Genomic DNA, 7,806 nt, shown 5'->3' with positions numbered 1-7,806 from the left:
TCAACAACTAATCTCTATTATTTTTCATATAAATGGCAGGAAACTTTCAACAAGCTCTTTGTGACTTTATAAATCAATTCTTTAAGTTGTTTGTTTCCAAGTAGCTTTCGTAGTATTTTTTTTTATTTTCCTCTGCTCTTTTCCATTTTCTTATGGCATCTAGTGCGTTTGAAATATAAGTTTCAAACCCTTTTTGTTTTATTAAAAAATATATTTATGTTTTCTTAATGTAAATAGAAACTGTAAATAGTGTTATTGGGCACTTTCTCATGTTAAATATATAATAATAATATCTCATTTAAGTTAAGCTCGTATTGTTAAAGGTCTTTGTGCAGAGACAATTTATAAAAAAATATAAAGTCAATCAAGACTACTATTGTTTCATTAGAAATACACAACATGTGTCAGGTGCCTTATTCTTAGTCAATTGAGGTTTTACGGGTAAGCAAAATATGAATACTGTGTGTTTCACATAATAACTGTAGCCTTCGTTTGATTATATGTTGACATGTAGTCCATACATACTGAAGCACTAAGTACTTTCAATCAATAGAACTTTAGGGCAAGCATTTTAACACATGAAACATGTTAAACGTAATAATTTCCTTCAAAATATTTGTATAAATGTTGTATGTTGTAAAAATTTGTTTCGGTAATTCCAAATACCCGATTGAACAACAAAGTTCACACAAAATATCAATAAAAAAATCAAAAGCTCATCAATGGCGTATAAAGCTTTGAAGCAACATATTTGGTAGCTCTGATGTCGCCATGGCAACTCGCGTACAAGTTTTATAATCTTATATAAGACCAAGTTCCCTTAACAGAAAAATTGGGGAAAATGTAGTAAAAGGAAAACGTTATACAACAGTTTTATTATTTATTGCGATCAATATTTATATATAAAACATGTAATGATAAAAAAGTGATATGCATTGCGACATTTAAATAAAATAAATAATGAAATACATAACAAATTATTGTAATTAATTACTTCTAATAAAAAACCGCATCGTACTTAAGCGTATGATGCTTACAATATGAAGCCTTTAGACTTTTGGACTGATGTACATTGAGACTATTAGAATTGTTGGTAGGACACTATGGCAATAAAATCCGTTGATAAATCCATATCAAAAACAAATTGAACTATAGCAAGAGCTCATAAAGAATTCTTGATGTTTAATTATAAAGTAATTACTAGAACCACCGCCCACACGACAAGTCCTGTTGCTAATTACAACCCATCGCAAGTACATAACTATGGATTTTTATGTTCTTCGACGCATTTACGTACCATAATTATAACCTAACTAAAAGTCGTCTATTTTTATTGAAATGTATATGATTACACAACAAAATACAGTTCTTTAACTTACTAAATTGTATAAAAAAAGAATTTTGCTTATGTTTGAAGCGTGCTGAATAATGCAAATTTCTTCTGGTGTCCATATTATATAAAATATAAAAAAGCTGTAAACAAAGTTTGTGAAATTTCTTGTTTCATATATATTGTTTATCTATGTAATATGTTTGGGCTTTCTGTATTGTCTAAGTGTTTGATTTTATAATATGTATTTTAGCTATAAGATTACTAATAACTAAATAAATCAATAAATAACCGTTAGATAAAGTATTAAACAAGGCAACCGTGGATGGTAAGTCGGGTTGGGTAGGCCTTGTCATACATACCTGGACCAAAAACAGGACTTACTAGAGAAGCGGCAAGCTAAATATCCCATAACCGACGAGTATGAAAGATTAATGTCATGAAAGTGGATGAAGCGAGAGCCAATTCTTAAAAGGCTGGCAACGCACTCGCGAGCTCTCTAGTATTGGGTGTCCATCACTGACACTCATATAAAAAAAAGTGACAGAGGTTTGTCAGGATCGTATTGGAGATCTGTGGCGTGAAGATATAAGTGAATAAATAAAATCTATATACTGGGGTATGCCTACGCTGAAACATTTTTCTGCTCAAATAGATAAACGTTATATAAAATCAATGCGAATCAATTCCTTTGAAGCTCACTGAAGTTGAAGTACCCGCATTATCTCAAGATTCCACTCGCTCTCAGCATTCGAACGCTGTTTACTTCGACTTAAACTTAATTACTATAATGCCGTCATTAATTACTCCGTCGATAATTACCTAATTAACTGCATGAGAGATTTATTGGTTTCTTGAAGTATTCCAGAAATTTTAACGTAATTTACATTGCGGAGTTTCAATAAGATTCTCAGCTATGTGCGTTTACCAATGTTCAAATGTAGGAAAGGACGCGCGCTTTTATTATTCATATTAAGACAAAAAGAGTATTAGGCGAAATTTAAAAAAGCTATAGTACTAAGTATAATTTAATGACAGCTAATAGTCCCTCAATGAGACATGGGTTGTATTGTAATAATAAATTTCAATAAGTAATACTGAATATGGTCTTTTACCACAGTACTTTCATAGGAAATAGCTTCTCACAAAGATAGGAGATGTATTATGAAAACTTGCGAGCTCAGCGAGCGACTCTCATCTCTGAGGTCGTAGGTTCGATTCCCAGCTGCGCAAATTCTCTTTCTTTCTACGTACGTATTTAATATTCGCCCGAATGGTAAAGGAATACATTGTGAGAAAGCCGGCTTGGCCTAGACCCAAAAAGTCGACGGCGTGCGTCAGGCACAGGAGGCTGATCACCTACTTACCTTTTAGATTAACATATGATTATGGAACAAATACAGAAATCTGAGGAACAGGCATAAAGAGTTTGTAGCGCGTAAAGAGGCAATTTATTATTATTATTTAAAACTTATTATTATGGTTTCTGTGTTTGTTTCATTCATTTTGGCAACCTAACACAGTTTGTATACGAGAATCGAAACCGCCATGTGTGCGGTGTATGTGCCAAACCTTGTACTTGTGTAATCCACCTTGGCTGCCTTAAAGTAGAAAATTTGCTTTACACAACCGCAAAAGTTAGAACAATAAAAGCTTAGGGTTATCAAAAGTTTACTCCCAACGGACGTTGTTCATTTCCAGTAAATCAACTGATTCCCTCAAGCTATCTACGATGAGCTCGAGGGTTCTAGGGCCGTTTTATATTTCTTATACTCTGATATATCTCTCTATTAAACGTTAAATAATAGTCTTATTTTATAAAGTATTTGTGGTCAAAAGTTTACTAACAATAAAAGGCGGAAAATACTTTTTTTTATTTTTTTGTGGAAATGCATTTGCATATCACCTGCCCCTGAAAGTTGCAGGGGTATCTGGTACTCAACCCACACCAGAATCTCTCCTATTCAGGGACTGGGTGAGCAATACCTTAAACCACTTCGAGTAGTTCCCACAAAGCCGTGTTACACAGGCCTCAACGTCACGGTGGAAAATACTTTATGTATATATATATATATAAGGTTATATAATACAGGATACATACAATAAGAAAGTTTTTCTTAACTAAATAGACTTTATTTTTATTCAATTGTAAATGATAAAATTGAAAACGACTTTATTCAGAAATTATTTCACCTGTAAATTTTTACTATGAGTGACCATATTTAGTTGTATTTTTTTATTAAACTGTTTGAGTCGTTAAGTGCCTGTGGTAGTTTGTTGTTTTGTTTGCTTAAGACAATTGAATATATTTTATGGTAAATAATAATCATAATATGAAGAATCACAACACATCTAATTTAATTTGTTAAGGCGGGTCAACAGTACCGATTTTTACAAAAAACATACAGATACTTTTTATTAATTAATTTTTTTTAGTACAAAGTCTATATTCTAATCAATAACTTAGGTTTATTCGAAGCGGGTTGTTACAGAATAAAGTGTGGTGTAAACCTATAAATATCCCCTCGACCCGCTAGCGATAATAAAAACTCGCCACGCCCGCTACGCTGTCCGCTCTCCTCTCCGTGATAAATGCGCGTTTTTCACTCACTAGGGGCTTTACTTTGGACATATATGTTTTCCAATCTCGATCAGAGATATTATAAATGAGAATGTTAGTCACGCCTTAATTGAACAGAACTTTATAATTATTTTGGTTAGAAATTTTACAGTTCTTTAAGTCTTACAAGAAAAATGATAGACAAACTAATTAAGACGACTACTAAACACAAAAGTTAAATAATCATACTGATCGATCTTGATTAAGAAAAGTACCTCTAATATATCTTAGTTTACAAATTTCTCGGAAGTTAACAGTCATTTGTAATTTAATTTTAATCAGGTATATTCCAGGAAACAATCAAAGTTTCATCTAAATCAGCTCGCCAGTTTTCGAGATCAACTCACTCACACAGTCTTAAGCTAATACGATAATGTCGAAAAAAATCAGAAATATAAAATAAAAGTTATACTACAGATACTGAACCACAAAGAACGGTTCGGTGGCCGTCGATACACAATCTTATACTAGAATAATAAGTCCTGAGTACATACCTCGTTACAATATCTTCTTACCAGGAAGAAAAGCACACAATATTATCAATGGTAAGGATTTGGAGAAATTCTATTAGTTTGGTAACAAAGAGAGGTTAGACTAATGCTAATACCTTGCCTGACGACAAACACTCACTAAAGAACACCTGTTTCACCACTTTCCGCAAGACTTTTAAAATATTGTAGGCCAAATATAAATCCCATCTTGTTTCTTATTTATTCTAAGAGAAATAATGTTGGTTACAAAAGTTATATTGTTAAGGTTTTCCTTTTCAGTTGTCAGGTAATTTAAGATCGTGTATTTTCTTAATTTTCTTTGGTACACACCTAACTCTGGTCAAAGTTCGCCAGTTAGGTCCGTAGTAACCCGGCTTAGATTCTCTAAAGCCGTAAACCACCTCTGTTTATATTATTGTACTTACCACAGAACTAAATACTAACAGTAACTCATATACTAACGATATTTAATATATATCTGTAATTGAAAAATTTAGTTATATTTTTTTATTTGTTGTATATATTCCCATCTGTTCCCGAAGGGATAGGCAAAAACCTGGATCTTTACTTGCTACGGTCCTGATAAACTTATCTCGCGTCATCCACATTTATGACGTTCACCATGCATGCTTGTCGGTTATCGATACTTTTAACTTGTCTAGTATGCCCTCCAGGATTTGGTCCAGGCATGACAAGGCCTACCCAACCCAGCCTCACCATTCACTGTTACCTATTATATCCAATTTGTAAACTGCTTGTCATAGTATTGTCTTTTGGTTACATAGCTTTTACACATTAAGAAAAACACTTTTTAAGCGGATTGAAGCTATGTATTATTATTATAAACTTATAATTATGTACATAATTTTAAATTTAAATTTTTCTGACGTTTCGCGTGCTTTACAGCGTGCGTGGTCACGGTTAAAAAGTGTTTTTCTTAACTGCTTGTCATAAAAAGTGTTTTTCATAACTCCAGGGCCAAACCACATAAGCATTCCCTTTCGTATCCTTGTCACTACGTCCTCTTTTAACCCACATTGCTCGCGTCTTTTACGCATTAAAAAAAAACGATAAAGGTAAAATAATTAGTTACAATAATTTCTTTTATTTTAATATACACAAAGGTGAAAAAAACTAATGCGACTTATTCATTGCAAAATCACTATGTCTCAGATATTTGTAAGCAATTTCAGCTAACCTGCTAATATTTTTATTGGCAAATGAACAGTGAAATTTTCTAACTAAAGCAAATGGTCTTTATCCGTACTCTTTTGTCTCTTTCTATCAAATTCTGTTTACTCTGTTATGAAAAGCGACAGTATTTGAGTATTTGAGTTAAAACGATTCATTGGATATTTGTTCTAAACATTTATTAATTAAATGTCGTCCTCGAATGGCAGCAACACTCTTTCATGACATGTAGGATAATATTTTGTCACCAATCGACTTCATATAAGATTGCGATAGACATCAAATATATTATATGCTTTACTATTAAACTTTTCATTGTTATTAACTTAAAAGTGAATGTTGTATGTCCACTGACGGCTGTAATAATTGTTTCTAAATGTCAAGTGGATCTTGTAATGGTTCCTTGTAGACAAAAAACTTGGTGATAGAAAATGGAGAGTAGCCCATACTTCTCGCTCACTCTATGACCTCGAAGTGGTATTAAATGTTAATTTAGAACCTTCCAATTTTTATACAAGATCATAATGACCGCTTTTACTGCGAGCGGAACGGACCCATTACGGACTCCGCTATACTCGTAACGATGAATTTCATACATGTGCTTCCACCAAAGCGGATACGGCATGTATGAAAATGTGGAAGGCGGGCATAAGTGTGCATATTTTGAGTTGGAACTAAATTTGGTATAATATTTTCTCATCTTAAATTTTCATAATTAAAATTAAAAAATAATATATTAATCTTTACAAACAAATACTAAGAGAGCTGCTATATATTTTTGTATAAGAAACTTAACCTTTTCTTATAAATACTGTGGCATAAAGCCATAAGTTTATGCTATTTACTCGATACTTGGCGAGTTGGCACAAAGGCTTTAACAGTTTCCGTAGCAAATTAACCGGAACTCTGCTAAGCTTACGCGCGATTCACAGTATAATTTTCTAAGCGCAATTGGATAAAAGTTTATTAACATGTTTTTTTTATACACCAGGGGGCAAACGGAATAATACTGCTGTCTATGGACACTCTCAATGCCAGAGGGCTCGCGAGTGCCTTGCCGGCCTTTTAAGTATTGATACACATGCATTATGCATATTTATTCAAGGACCCTAAGTCAAATTGGTTCGGAAAACCTTCGGTGGACAGCTGGTCTGACATAGTGGTAGTGCGTGGCAGAAACTGCCTGAAATTTTATACTATGCACAGTATTTTTTTAAACAGTACTCATACATTATATATTGTTGTCAAACTTTTTTTATTTATGTACACTTAATTGCATATACAAGCATTAAAAATAATAAACTGAGAAAATATGAGATAGTGCAACGGGATGCCTTCTCGCTACTAAGCGATGTCATCCGAGCAACACTAAAAAAATATTGTGAAAAACATCGATGTTTGTTACTATTATATCAGTTCCTGACATCTGGACTTTCCATACAATTTGGATATCTTTATAGTATGATAGTGTTTTATTATATGTAACTTAAGTTAACTGTAGGAGAGCGAAATAAATAATTAAACTAAGAATGAGATCGATTACTTTATTATGGTATTTATTCGTGCCTTATTACTTACTAATATACTCACGAATCATGTCATATTCAAACGATTTCTATACAAAAATTATTGCTATTGGATAAGACGATTGTACGTAAGTGTATGTATTGTATAACGTTACAATCTTCCTTTTTGTACTAAGCTGAAACTAGTGGTGACCTATAGATTTAGTAAGCTTCCTATAGTAGTTTAGAAATAATCTTGAATCATATATTTAATTTGTATCTATGATTTTCTTAACCTTCAAAGTAATAACATAGTAACATTTTAAAGAGATATTTCTATCATACTATAGACATTGTCTTATGTAATAATAATATTGTATAGTAATTAATTGTCTTTGCTATTTATCGTCAACCATTATTCTTGTAAATCTGCCACATTGCACTAATGCAGTCTTTCGTATCTTTCTGGCAAGTTGTATTTACAGTAAAAGAGACGGATGGTGAAAATTGTTCAATAAAAATGATTAATTCAGTTAGTAAGAAAAAAATGACGTTAATAAACAGTCCATTTTCCCATCTCAGGGAACTGCTAGAAAAACATAAATTTTCAAAACGATGGCATCACAGTAGGGAGGACCATAAAGCTATAAGAAAGGCCATGTTTGATTC

The sequence above is a fragment of the Pieris brassicae genome, chromosome 7 (genome assembly GCF_905147105.1).
Source record: "Pieris brassicae chromosome 7, ilPieBrab1.1, whole genome shotgun sequence".
Classification (NCBI taxonomy): Eukaryota; Metazoa; Arthropoda; class Insecta; order Lepidoptera; family Pieridae; genus Pieris; species Pieris brassicae.
Note: the sequence above shows the minus strand (reverse complement) of the source record.